Source organism: Rhinoraja longicauda, chromosome 5 (assembly GCF_053455715.1).
Source record: "Rhinoraja longicauda isolate Sanriku21f chromosome 5, sRhiLon1.1, whole genome shotgun sequence".
Classification (NCBI taxonomy): domain Eukaryota; kingdom Metazoa; phylum Chordata; class Chondrichthyes; order Rajiformes; family Arhynchobatidae; genus Rhinoraja; species Rhinoraja longicauda.
This window is the reverse complement of record NC_135957.1, coordinates 89,034,729-89,050,067: the sequence shown is the minus strand read 5'-3', so window position 1 is coordinate 89,050,067 and position 15,339 is coordinate 89,034,729. Positions and strand designations below refer to the sequence as shown.

The 15,339-nt window shown below is 42.2% G+C and overlaps 1 protein-coding gene across 6 annotated transcripts in view; it reads left to right on the top strand.

Moving 5' to 3' along the window:
* Positions 1-300: 300 nt before the first annotated feature.
* Positions 301-15,339, top strand: part of dlgap2a (discs, large (Drosophila) homolog-associated protein 2a) — a 405,726-nt gene continuing 390,687 nt past the window's right edge. For all 6 annotated transcript variants that reach the window (XM_078399927.1, XM_078399923.1, XM_078399924.1 and 3 more), the window contains exon 1: positions 301-538. The gene's annotated coding sequence lies outside the window, so the exon portion shown is untranslated. The remainder of the gene's footprint in view (positions 539-15,339) is intronic.

Below are 15,339 nucleotides of genomic sequence, written 5' to 3'. Positions count from 1 at the left end.
GGCGATGGTGCCGTGGAGGAAGTTTGCTATATATGGCACGTAGAATGAATGATGTCACTATAATAGATGGTTGAAATCTTCACGAGGATCAAATAAGAACTGACATTTACCATAATAATTATAACTCAGAAGTAGGGATCTTCAAAATACTTTCTTAACCTAAAATCTTACGCAATAATTGCACCACTGGCATCAGTTTTTGTTGCTGTGATAAGAGGTCCGTTACAACAAACAGAGATTCCACAATGGCAGGTGGTTCGGATCCGGGTTTTGCTTTGTACTGTGCATTCAGAACATGCATTGCAAGCCTCTGCGAACCACACTGCAGCAGTAGAGTGTTTTTTTGCAGTCCGAATAGCAGTGTAGTCAAAGTAGAGTGCACGAGGATGGAATAAATATGCCACTTGATTACTGGTCTGATCTTTTTACAAAAACAGGAATCGCCCTTCTCTGCTGAATATGTTTCCCGTTACTGTGTAACGGCAAGGAAAGCCTAAATATTAGGAGTTTACTGGGGTGCACTTAATAGGCTTGGAAGGTAAGTCCGGGGCAACTCTTTCATTTTCTATTCTGCTTATAATAGATTGTGTTTAAAAAAAATCAAAGTGCTTGGGAAGGAATTGTGACAGTCTTGCAGTTGTGAATTAAAAGGTTCACGTTGCAGGTTTCGAGTGGTTTTATGCTTTGAAATATGGTAGGAGAGGGAAATGTCATGCCAGTGACAGCGATTGTTCTTCAGATGTGTACTTATTCATCATTGCATAGCACAGTGTGGGCCACAGTTGCTATTAGCAGCTCTGCTTTCCTATCTGAGCACTGGCTAATGGCAGACATGCCAAATATACCCCTTAACTCTGAGAATACATGGCCATCATCAAATGCTTCATTTTTTAATTTGATGACATTTCTAATTGAAGTGACTGACATCTTTAATTTCCTCATGAACCATAGATGGTATAACTGTTGGAGGCAAAAGGTGATGTTCCTTAGAAACAGAACATCATTCTACATATTCACCATGGAGACCAATTGTAAAAAAAACCCTTGCAAACTAAAATGAATTAATGCAACACAAAATATTAATTAAATCTGTGTGGTTCTACAACATAAAGGATATTTATGGTTACAGTACCCCAGATCTGAACATAGAAATTTACATGTATGTTATAGATTGATGATAATTTCATTAATTTATTATTGCACAAAAAACTGTCCACCCTTGGTATCATAAAGTGACCAGGAAGTGGTGTCCTTGCAGTTTATTTGTCATCTCAGTGGAAGTATTATCCAGATTGACAAATCATGGTGTATGTCCAAGTATGCGATTGAAATCTGCAGTGTTTTATGAGCAGTTTGTTCTTTTTGAGATTTCCATTGAATGTGGTTGAGACAGCTGATATGAGCATTACCATTCAATCATTGAAAGATACATTTCCGTTGTCTCCCAGTTTAGTGGGTACACATGAAGTTTGAAAGTTCACCCCACAGTATGGGGCAGTATGGCAAGAGGAGTAGGTGTAGATTCAAGTGGGAGCAGGGAAGTTAAAGCCCAACTATCCATGGCTGCACATCACCAGTGGCTTTGATTAATTCTGAGCTCAACGTACAGAAAGGGAAATAATGTGCAGATCAGGCCGGGAGGATGTGGCATTTTGTTCAGGTCTGTGTACTGCTAACAGCATGACATTTCTAATATTCAGCAAAGAATTGTTCAACTGGTTGTATATAATTTCACTGGTGAAAAATATACCTCAACTTACAAAGTTATTATTGTGTCCCTCCAGTCAGGAGTTTGAATTTGTTTGCATTAATTTAATAGTTGGACAGAATACATTTGTATTTCTTAGGATAGGTTGGAAAGCTTAATTTGTGTGTTCCCTTGTTTTGAATAATATAACACAAGCATAATTTTAAGTTGTTATTCCCATCCATGTTTTTGTTGTCCAGATTTAAATGGAGACGTGTTCTGTGGATGGTCATTGTATCTCACTCTTGCAGGTCCTCATTGAAGGTAATGATGAGAATTACTCACTTACCTGGAGTTAGCATCGATTCAATGGCACTGACCTATGTCTTACCAATTCCGCGATGCTACAAAATGTTCAATTTTAAATTCTTACCTGTTTATTACAGGTAACCATTATATCATTACAAAAAAGTGACAAGTGTAATGCTGAAATTAAAATACTTTATCCAAAAGCTGATCATTCTTGGAAATAAATGCTGGTTCTATTGGTAACATGCAAAATTACATAACCAATAGCATGAACCCTGAGAATTTATATTGTACCCTGAAACCTTCCATGAATTCACCACTTTGTGAATGAAAATACTTCAGAAATTAGAAGTTGTCCATGATGCGATACATTTGAAAATCTCTGACTGTCGCATCTGAAGTAAATGATCCAGCATCAGGTACAGCATTGAGGGAGATGACTGATTTGTGGCAGGATTCCAGAGTGACTATTATAGCTGTTGTGGGGAACAGCAGCCAGAACATCCAGTCAGCCCCCTTAGTAGTTTGCTTGCTTTGTTGCATAGAAGTACTTCAGCAATTGAGAAAGATACAGCAGGAAAGAGGCTGATCTGTCTGAATAATTTACTTTCAAATGCTGAGAAACCTTTGCTAATTTATCCCACAATATAGTGTAGAAGTTGTCTAAAGAGCTGGATCATTTAGATAATAGATCATAAAATAAATGGGATTGGACACGGCTATTGAGACGAAAAAATTAAATTGTTAATCTATTTTTACTCTTGGGGATGCTGTCAGGTTGGCACGTGGACAACCATTTTTAGTGATTGATATATCAGTAAAGATGAGCAAATAGAACAGCAAAGGTTGTGTTATGAATCATGTTAGGCCTACAGTGGATCTGTAGAATAAGACTGAGTAGGATTGGATTGTCGGATCAATATCCCGCAGCATTTAACCCGATTGCTTCTCAGGGAGGCAACAGATTTCCCTTCATGGAGGTGTTGCGTGCAGTTCAGCAACTCCCAAAGGAGATTAAATCAACAGTAAGTCATGATCAGAACAGAATAAATTGTGAAGAATACCTTGAACGACCTCTCCTCTTTGATCTTTTTGGATGAGACCATGGCCATTGATTGGAAAATGCCATAGTCTGTTGCACCCTTCATTACAGTTCACCCATTTGTTCACCCATAGTCAACCACGTGGGCAACCATATGGAAAATGCCATAGTCTGTTGCACCCTTCATTACAGTTCACCCATTTGTTTGCCACTGCAGGTGACTGGCTTTATCACCATGTATTCATTTACTCTTCGCGGTGGGCTATATGCCTATACCTGGCAGGGATAAAGCACGAGAATGAACTCGTCAGCGTGCGAGGATAGTGCTCAATATCTCCTTCGGAGTAGCCAGAGTTACGTGGATTATAAAATGCAGCTTTTGCAGCTTACATTAAATAATGCAAAGGTAATTGCATAAGGACACATTTTGTGTTTTCACTGTGTCTTGCAAATGATAAAGCTGCATTTTTGTCACCAGTTCTTCCAGCTACATCACATTTTCATGTCCTTTGATTTTGCATCGCACCTTCCAATATGGTTGCCATGGTGAATCCAGGAATTAATGCTTACATTTCTTACATTCTTTTCCTATTTACACTACAAAGTAAACCTTGAAAAATACAAGAGAAAATGCATGACTTTCAGCATTATAATTAGGGATATTTGTTTTGCTGAAGACATAGATTATGTTTGCAAAATAATCTGCATTCAGCATCTCTTTCAACATTCCATTAGGCTCTTTATTTTATTCTGACAGAGGGTGGCTATCTAATTTAGTATTTGGTCTTCCAATCAACTGCAGGATGCTGGAGAGCATAATCAAATCGGGTATAAACTATAGCTAGTGAGTGTTTCAGAAAGTAAAGCAGAGGGACTGCTAACTTGGCAATTTGTATTTCCTGCTTCCAAATGAATTTTGTTATTGTTGTGACAGTTGACGAAACTTATCATCTTTTTTATTTCTCTGACAGCTCCATAAAGAATATGAGGTATTTAAAAAATATTATTTAGATTATGGGAAGTTTAACCAGGGCATGACTTTCACAGTGAATGCTAGGGCCCTATGGAGTATTGTAGAGCAGAGGGATCTAGGGGTATGGGCACGTAGTTCCCTGAAAGTGGTATGATTGGTAGATAGGGTGGTGAAGGCTTTTAGTAGCTGGCCTTCATCAGTCAGGGTATTGAAAATAGAAGTTGGTTTGTTATGTTACAGTTTTACAAGATATTCATTAGGCTGCATATAGAGATTAGCTGCTTTATTATGTTCAGTTTTGGTCAGTTCACGATAGGAAGGATGTAATTTAGCTGGAAAGATTACAGTGAAGATTTACGAGGATGTTGCCAGGACTTGAGGGCTTGAGCTATGAGAGAAGGTTGGGCAGGCTTGGATTTTATTCCTTGGAGCACAGGAGGATGAGGGGTGATCTTATAGAGGTATAAGATCATGAGGGGACTAGATAGGATATATGTACAGTCTTTTTCCCAGAGTAGCGAATTCAAGAAGCAGAGGACATACTGTAGGCTGAAGGTGAGGGGGGAATGATTTAATAGGAAACTGAGAAGCAACTTTTTCACACAGAGGGTGGTGTGCATATGGAACGAGCTGCCAGAGCGAGTAGTTGAGGTAGGTACTATAACAACATTTAAAAGACATTTGGACAGGTACATGATAGGAAAGGTTTAGAGGGATATGGGCCAAATGTGGGCAAATGGGGCTATCTTAGATGAGGTTTTTTGGTCGGCACGGGCGAGTTGGGCCTGTTTCTGTGCTGTATGAATATGACTCTATAATTCTATTTAATTAATGTGATTAAAGAAAAAAAATCATATTTTGTTTCCATAGGCATCACAATGTAAATATGTGAGACTATCTCATCAATACATTTTTCACCAGCTATTGACAAATGCTTACCTGCAGGTGTCAATTGGGGGAGTCTAGGATCTTGAGTGCATTGCTTACCCAAGCTGCCTGCATGCTGCATGCCTTCCGCTTGAATACCACCTTCAGTTAGAATAATGCCGCTTTAGCCTCTGCTCCAACCTTGGTTAATCTCTGGCACATCTAATCTCATCCAGGGAAGGTCTGAACTCTCAGACTCCTCCCACCCTCTCATCACAATTCATCATTGCTCGAGAAACAGCTGCACTCTCCCAACACCCGATTTAAAATATATAAGAAGTTGAAATTGCATTCACTGTAAAATATAATCACTTGTGCACAATCTCCTCCACTAATTATCACTTCATTCAACTATCAGGCTTCATTTCCCTTTGGCCCCTTCAACCGAATGTCCTGTTGCTTCTGTTCATCAGCCTGTGCACTGAGCTTTGAGGAAAGGCTGAAATAATTATGTTTGAATTCTTGGAAAGCATGTTATGATTTGGTCCAGGTGCTGCTTGATAAATTGATGTGTAAGGCTGCAGCAAACATCATTGCCTGGGACCTTCATCCAGGTTTGTTAGACCATGCAATGTATTTCCATGGGTCCTGGCTGACAATGTCAGCAAAGCATTTGAAAAGGGAATTATTATGAGTTTCTAACAATGTCATTTACATTTGCTGTCTTTGACCCTTGAGACTACCATAACACAAATGTCCCGTCTGGATGGTGGATATCATATAACCAAAATATTAGCATTTGCAAGATAATGCATGATTTTTGAGAACCCTATTGAACAAGAGAGGTAATGTACAATGAGTGATGTCGCCATATTAGTAGGTTTAATCATGAAAAGAGCATAGATTTTAAAAATAAAGCTATAGTACAGAAAGGAGATAACCCTTTGAGGTCGTAGTCATTGAAGACTGAGTGGCGTTTTGAATATTTTACAAGAGCAGAAAGCCAAGAGCACTTTCTGATCGCTTTAAGGCCTTGATTCTAACGGCAGAGAGCTGACGTCACGTTTCACCTTGTTGTTATTGGTGGAAACCAGCTGTTCATGCATTGTAAAGAAAGCAGCAAATATTAACAGGACATTGTCCATTGTGGGCACCTAACTGCATCTGGAATTACACCTGTCCTCGTGGTTCAGTGCAGCTAAGTCATAAGCTGATAACAGTGCACTGAGGGAAATAGGCTATTAGGAATTCAGAGAGAAGAGGGCACCTTTCCAAATTGGTCAATAGACAATAGAAACATAGAAACATAGAAAATAGGTGCAGGAGTAGGCCATTCGGCCCTTCGAGCCTGCACCGCCATTCAATATGATCATGGCTGATCATTCAGCTCAGTAGCCTGTACCTGCCTTCTCTCCATACCCCCTGATCCCTTTAGCAAAAAAGGCCACATCTAACTCCCTCTTAAATATAGCCAATGAACTGGCCTCAACTACCTTCTGTGGCAGAGAATTCCACAGACTCACCACTCTCTGTGTGAAGAAATGTTTTCTCATCTCGGTCCTAAAAGACTTCCCCCTTATCCTTAAGCTGTGACTCCTGGTTCTGGACTCCCCCAATATCGGGAACAATCTTCCCGCATCTAGCCTCTCCAAACCCTTAAGAATTTTATATGTTTCTATAAGATCCCCCCTCAGTCTTCTAAATTCCAGCGAGTACAAGCCCAGTCTATCCAGTCTTTCCTCATATGTAAGTCCCGCCATCCCAGGGATCAATCTGGTGAACCTTCTCTGTACTCCCTCTAAGGCAAGAACGTCTTTCCTCAGGTTAGGAGACCAAAACTGCACACAATACTCCAGGTGCGGTCTCACCAAGACCCTGTACAACTGCAGCAGAACCTCCCTGCTCCTAAACTCAAATCCTCTTGCTATGAATGCCAACATACCATTCGCTTTCTTCACTGCCTGCTGCACCTGCATGCTTGCTTTCAATGACTGGTGCACCATGACACCCAGGTCACGTTGCACCTCCCCTTCTCCCAATCGGTCACCATTCAGGTAATACTCTGCTTTCCTGTTCTTGCCACCAAAGTGGATAACCTCACATTTATCCACATTATATTGCATCTGCCATGCATTTGCCCACTCGCCTAATCTATCCAAGAGCCATTCGGCCCTTCAAGCCAGCACCGCCATTCACTGTGATCATGGCTGATCATCCATAATCAGTACCCCGTTCCTGCCTTCTCCCCATATCCCTTGATTCCGCTATCTTTAACAGCTCTAACTAACTCTCTCTTGAACGCATCCAGAGAATCAGCCTCCACTGCCTTCTGAGGCAGAGAATTCCACAGATTCACAACTCTCTGGCTGAAAAAGTTTTTCCTCATCTGTTCTAAATGGCCTAATTCTTAAACTATGGTCCCTAGATCTGCACTTCCCCATCATAGGGAACATGTTTTCTGCCTCTAGCGTGTCCAATCCCTTAATAATCTTATGTTTCAATAAGATCCCCTCTCATCCTTCTAAATTCCAGTGTATACCAGCCCAGTCGCTCCATTCTTTCAACGTACGACAGTCCCGCCATTCCTGGAATTAACCTCGTGAACCTACGCTACACTCCCTCAATAGCAAGAATGTCCTTCTTCAAATTTGGAGACCAAAACTGCACACAGTACTCCAGATGCGGTCTCACCAGGGCCGTATACAACTGCAGAAGGACCTCTTTGCTCCTATACTCAACTCCTCTTGTTATGAAGGCCAATATGCCATTAGCTTTCTTCACTGCCTGCTGTACCTGCATGTCTACTTTCAGTGACTGATGTATAAGGACACCCAAATCTCGTTGTACTTCCCTTTTTCCTAACTTGACACTATTCAGATAATAATCTCCCTTCCTGTTCTTGCCACCAAAGTTGATAACCTCACATTTATCATCTGCCATGCATCTGCCATGCATCTGCCATGCATCTGCCATGCATCTGCCATGCATCTGCCATGCATCTGCCATGCATCTGCCATGCATCTGCCATGCATCTGCCATGCATCTGCCATGCATCTGCCATGCATCTGCCCACTCACACAACCTCCTGTGAGCATCCTCCTCACAGTTCACACTGCCACCCAGCTTTGTGTCATCCGCAAATTTTCTAATGTTACTTTTAATCCCTTCATATAATTCATTAATGTATATTGTAAGTAGCTGCGGTCCCAGCACCGAGCCTTGCTGTACCCCACTAGTCACTGCCTGCCATTTTGATAAGGGACCTGTTAATCCCTACTCTTTGTTTCCTGTCTGCCAACCAATTTTCTATCCATATCTGTACCCTACCCCCAATACCACGTGTTCTAATTTTGCCCAATAATCTCCTATGTGGGACCTTATCAAAGGCTTTCTGAAAATCCAGGTACACCACATCCACTGGTTCTCCCTTGTCCACTTTCCTAGTTACATCCTCAAAAAATTCCAGAATAAAGATCAAGCCTGATTTCCCCTTCGTAAATCCATGCTGACTCAGAATGATCCCGTTACTGCTATCCAAATGTGCCGCTATTTCTTCTTTTATAATTAACTCCAGCATCTTCCCCACCACTGATGTCAGACTAACTGGTCTATAATTCCCTGTTTTCTCTCTCCCTTCTTTCTTAAAAAGTGGGATAACATTAGCAACCCTCCAATCCACAGGAACTGATCATGAATCTATAGAACATTGGAAAATGATCACCAACACGTCCACAATTTCTAGCGCCACCTCCTTAAGTACCCTGGGATGCAGAGCATCAGGCCCATGGGATTTATCAGCCTTCAGTCCCATCAGTCTACCCAACACCATTTCCTGCCTAATGTGAATTTCCTTCAGTTCCTCCGTCACCCTAGGATCTCTGGCCACTAGAACATCTGGGAGATTGTTTGTATCTTTCTTAGTGAAGACAGATCCAAAGTACCTGTTCAAATCGTCTGCCATTTCCTTGTTCCCCGTGATAAATTCACCTGTTTCTGTCTTCAAGGGACCCACATTTGTCTTAACTAATTTTTTCCTCTTCACATACCTAAAGAAGTTTTTACTATCCTCCCTTCTATTCTTGGCTACCTTACCTTCGTACCTCATCTTTTCTCCCCGTATTGCCTTTTAAGTTATCTTCTGTTGCTCTTTAAAAGTTTCCCAATCCTCTGGCTTCGAAAGGATTGTGAAAGAAGCAGGAGAAAGATTGAGAAAAATGTGCAAATTAATAGAGATGCCTACAATGTCAAATCATATATAAAGAGGTGTAAAGAGAAGAGAAGAAATTGAAGTGAGGATGAATGAGGCACCATAAATGTAATACTTATTTTTCTATGCCATACATGAGGCCAAAGTTCATCTGTACCATTTTTTTCAATATTAACAAGGTACTTACAATCTCCTGATGTAATGCTCCTCTACATTAGGAACACCGCAGATTAGGGGTCATATTTCTGGCAGAGGAAGCACTTCTCACAGCTCTGACATCAGGAGATGTCCCTGGGTGCATTGCACTGTAGTACGGGTTTGGCTCTCTCAGCCGCTGTGTTGCCTTGGGTAAGAAAATGCACAATACAATGACAGGAAAAGTGTGGCAGAATCTTCCCAAGAGGGCAGCGAAGCTTGCACAGTGTTGTAGAGTCCTAGAGTATCATAGGGTCGTATAGCGTAGAAACAGGCCCATCATCCCAACTTGCCCACACCAACCAACATGTCCATCTACACTAGTCCCATCTACACTAGTCCCATCTACACTAGTCCCACCTGCCTGCATTTGCCCTATATCCCTCTAAACCTATCCTATCCCTGTACCTGTCTAAATGTTTCTCAAACATTGTGATAATACCTGCTTCATCTTCCTCCTCTGGCAGCTCATTCCATATGTCCACCACCCTTTGTGTAGGAAAGGTCACCCTTCAGGTTGCTATTAAATAATCTCCTCTCACCTTAAACCTATGTCCTTTGTTTCTCAATTCCCCTACTCTGTGCATCTACACTTATTCCTCTCATGATTTTGTACACTTCTATAAAGTCACCCCTCGTCCTCCTGCATTCCAAGGAATAGAGTCCTAGCCTGATCAACCGCTTCCTGTAGCTCACACCCTCCAGCCCTGGCAACATCCTGGTAAATCTTCTCTGCACCATATCATATCATATCATATATATACAGCCGGAAACAGGCCTTTTCGGCCCACCAAGTCCGTGCCGCCCAGTGATCCCCGTACATTAACACTATCCTACACCCACTAGGGACAATTTTTTACATTTACCCAGCCAATTAACCTACATACCTGTACGTCTTTGGAGTGTGGGAGGAAACCGAAGATCTCGGAGAAAACCCACGCAGGTCACGGGGAGAACGTACAAACTCCTTACAGTGCAGCACCCGTAGTCAGGATCGAACCTGAGTCTCCGGCGCTGCATTCGCTGTAAAGCAGCAACTCTACCGCTGCGCTACCGTGCCGCACCCTTTCCAGCTTGCCAATATCTTTCCTTTCATATGGTACCCAAAACTGAACACAATACTCTAAATGTGACCTCACCAACATCTTGTATAACTGCAACATGACCCCCCAACTTCTATACTCCATTCTCAAGACTGATGAAGGCCAAGATGCTGGAAGCATTTTTGACCACCTGATCTATCTGTGATGTCACCTTCAAGGAACCATGTACCTGCACTCCTAGATCCCTCTGCTCTCCAACACTCCCCAGAGCCCCACCATTCGCTGTGTAGGTCCTGCCTATATTGGTCTTCCCAAAATGCAACACCTCACATTTCACTGCATTAAATTCCATCAACAATTCCTCAGCCCACTTGGCCAATCGATCAAGATCCTGCTGCAGTTTTTGACAACCATCTTCACTATCTACAACACTACCCACTTTGTATCATCTGCTAACTTGCTAATCTTGCCATGTACATTCTCATCCAAATCATTGATATAGATGACAGACAGCAATGGGTCCAGCACCGAACCCTGAGGCACACCACTAGTCATGACTCCAGTCCGAGAAGCAACCTTCCACCATCACCCTCTGCTTCCTTCCATGAGCCAATGTGCTATCCTTTCAGCTATCTCTCCTTGGATCCCATGCGATCTAACCTTCCAGAGCAGCCTGCCATGTGGAACCTTGTTGAATGCCTTGCTGAAATCCATATATACAACGTCCACAGGTCTGCTTTTATCAACCTTTTTGGTCAGTTGGAGGGTCATGTTACAGTTATATAAGACATTGGTGACAAATGGTTGCTGGTGCCCGGAGCTAATGGCCAGGGGTGGGCTTGGAAGGAGATGCGATCGTGGCTGTTCAGTGGCTTTTGGATAGGCACATGGATATGTCGGGATCGAAAGGACATTGAGTCATAGCAGGCTCTTGGAAACAGGCTCTTTGACCCAACTTGCCCATGCCGACCAAGATGCCCCATCTACACTCGTCCCACCTGCCCGCGTTTGACCCATATCACTCTTAACCTTTCCTATCCATGTGCCTGTCCTAATGTCTTTTAAAAGGACATGGATCATGTGCAGCCAGATAAGAGTTGGTCTTGGCACCAGGTTCGGCAGAGACTTTGTGGGTTGTTCCTGTGCTGTTCTGTTCTATGTTCTATGTACCCAATTTCCTTCCAAAGTGCATACAAACAAGCAAGGTTTATTGGTGAAATCTGCACTCCCATCCCATGGATTAATGTTTCAGGCCTTTTGATTACTTATCTTTCAATGTAAATTATATAGTACCGTACCTATGGCATATCATAAATGCTTTCATGCAGCAGACAGTGTGTGTATATAAGGGCTATAAATATTAAAGAGAGATCTTTAACACAATTCACAGTGAAGTTTCTAAAAAGGTTTGCAATACTGAAGTCTCAGGGACTGTTTTGCAAATTTGGCTACAACACCTTCATTTGATCCAAATTTCAGCCCATAACATTAAGTTATATGGCGACCATTACAGACCATAAATAACTTTGAGGAAGCAATGTTACAGATCTCCATGAACATACATGAAGTCATAGAGTCATACAGAGTAGAAACAGGTCCTGCTGTCCAACTAGGAGTATATAAAATTATGAGAGCATAGACAGTCGGAACCTTTTTCCCAGGGTGGGAATATCAATCACTTGCAGGCTAGTTTTAGGGTGAGAGAGGCAAAGTTTGAAGGAGATATGTGGGGATTTTTTTTTACACAGAGTGTTGGGTACCTTGAACGTGCTGCCAGGGATAATGGTGGAAGCAGATACAATGGTGACATTTAAAAGGTACTTGGATCAGCATGGATATGCAGGGAATCGAGCGGTATGGATCATGTGCAGGCAGAGGAGATTAGTTTAATATAGCATCATGTTTGGCATAGACATTGTGGACCAAAGGGCCTGTTCCGATGCTGTACCTTTTTATGCTTCATGTTTTGTAAAGCTTGAATTCATTAGAGTTGGTTTATTATTATCACGTGTACCGAGATATAGTGAATACAATCAAGCTAAACACATGCGTATGTGCAAAGAGAAAACTACCAGAGTGCAGAATATTGTGTTACAGTTACTCCGTGAGAAAGAAAAATATGTACACCGTGACTTAAAAAATAGACTGGCTCAGCTCTCAAAAAGATAGCATTTGATCCTTTAGTTTGGTCTACTCTCCCACATCATTACAATACCCTTTGATGGCTGAAGTGTTCATAAATTAGAGAATCGTATGCCAGACAGTGTGGAAAACTGGCTTATCAGCACACCATGAGTTCCATTTTATTCTCCCTGCATTTCTATCAACATTCAGACTCAACCAACACTAGTTCCCAAGTGGCAATTTACAGTGGCCGGTTAATCTACAACCCAAATGCCTGAGGAATTCCATGTGGTCTCAGGGAGACTGCAGACTGGTGACAGTTTACCACCTTCACAGATATCTTTTATTTCATAACAGCCTTTTCTTGTGCTAGGGCTGGGTGGGATTTTGATGAAAGAGATTGTGGAGAAGGTGGACTTGGATTTTGGGAAAAGGACATGAGGAAAGGCGGGTTGGAATAGCTATCAAAAGGACACGAGAAAAGGCGGGATAGAACAGCTATCAAAAGTGAGTTGTTCCAGAACACGAGTGTCAATTGCAGAGTCAAAGGCCATGGAAAGGAAGCATCTTAGAGAGACTGAGACATCCACAGGATCGGGTAAACAGGAGCTTTGTGTGGGCGGCATTCCTGGTAGGGCCCAGGATGAACTGGTGCAGGAGAGGGAAGGAGTAATATCATGAATTGTGAAACTTGGATGATGAAAGATTGAGGAACCAAACCACAGAGAAATCAATTTCATCCTTTCTCACTTTTCCACAAAAAAGATAACAGAGCGTCCTCAATTGCTATTCACCACTTGAATTCAATTGACACCAATTTTTTTAAGTTGGTGTCATATGAATACAACTGGAAGGCTGAGTAGGGAAGAGGAAACTGATTCCATTTGGTCTGTTGAAGGCAGTGTGTTTGGAGGAAAGGATATGTGAGAAGAGCTATACATGAAATAAAACATTGAACAGTGCAGCACAGTGTTCTGCTCTTCAGCTCATGATGACCGCGCTGACTGATGCACATGCTCCATTTCCCTCCATTAACTTTCTTCTTCATGTGTCTGTCTAAATGCCTCTTCGGTGCCACTATCATATCTGCTTCCATCATCTCCACTGGCAGTGTGTTCCAGACACCCACCACTCTGCAAAAAAAACGCCTCGCAAATCTCCTTAAAACTTTCCCCCCTTACACCTATGCCCTCTATTATTTGGCATTTACATTTTAAAGCAGGCACTGAAGGGTAGTAATCTCTTCCATGTGCGAGTGAGGGCTGGAATGGGGTAGGGAAATGAATGCATGGCTGAGGAGCTGATGCAGGTAGGAGGGATTCGGCTTCCCTTCTGGGATAGAGAGGAGTGGGTTGGAGGGGACTGATATTCCGGGGGGAGGATTTGCCAGAGCTGCTCAGGAAGGTTTAAACTGTCTGACACAGATGTTGCAGCAAAAGCAGGTTTAGGTTTAGGTTTACTACACATAAATACAACCGAGTCAAGCTCAAGTACAATAGATGGAGCAAAGGGGAAGAGGTCGTAAGTGATAGGAGTAGAATTAGGCCATTCGGCCCATCAAAAGTCTACTCCACCATTCAATCATGGCTGATCTATCTTCCCCTCTTCTCCTGCCTTCTCCCCATAACCACTGATACCTGTACTAATCAAGAATCTATCTCGTAAAAAATATCCACTGACTTGGCCTCCACAGCCTAGTGGAAACATCCTCTCCACATCCACTCAGTCCAAGCCTTTCACTATATTGTCTGTTTCAATGTGGTCCCCCCTCATTCTTCTAAACTCCAGCGAGTACAGGCCCAGTCCGACAAACGCTCATCATAGGTTAACCTACTCATTCCTGGGATTATTCTTGTAAACCTCCTCTGGACCCTCTCCAGAGCCAGCACATCCTTCCTCAGATATGGGGCCCAAAATTGCTCACAATATTCCAAATGTGACCTTGCCAGCGCCTTATAAAGCCTCAACATTACATCCCTGTTTTTGTATACGTCCTCTTGAAATAAATGCTAGAATTGAGTTTGCTTTCTTTACTACTGATTTGACTTGCAGATTAACTTTTTGGGAATCCTGGACTAGCACTCCCAAGTCACTTTGCACCTCCGATTTCTGGATTCTCTCCCCATTTAGGAAATAGAAGCATCTTAGAATAGATGCAAAGTGCAGAATGTAGTTCTAGATTTACTGGTAGAAAATAAATTTGAAAGAGTGGAGCAATTGTATCTGATGACAGCAGATCCTCTCAGGGACCAGCACACAAAGATCTCCGTGTCCCGGCACCATTTTATTCCATGGCAGTGAGGCAGATGAGATGGTTGAGGCAAATGTAAGCATTAAAGTGAGTACATTCAGAAGGCAGGGCAGGCAGGTGCAGAAAGGAGTAAAAGATTAAACTGCAATTATTTTAATGCAAGAAGCCTGAGAAGTAAAGCAGATAAACTTAGGGCCTGGGGCTGAAACATTACAGAACATAGAACACAGAACAGTACAGCACAGTTCAGTTCAGTTTAGTTTATTGTCACGTGTACCGAGGTACAGTGAAAAGCCTTTGTTGCATGCTAACCAGTCAGCAGAATAGCAATACATGATTACAATCGAGCCATTTACAGTGTATCGATACATGATAAGGGAATAACGTTTAGTTCAAGATAAAGCCAGCAAAGTCTAATCAAAGATAGTCTGAGGGTCACCAATGAGGTAGATGGTAGTTTAGGACTGCTCTCTGGTTGTGGTACAATGATTCAGTTATCATATCATCATATCATATATATACAGCCGGAAACAGGCCTTTTCGGCCCACCAAGTCCGTGCCGCCCAGCGATCCCCGCACATTAACACTATCCTACACCCACGAGGGACAATTTTTACATTTACCCAGCCAATTAACCTACA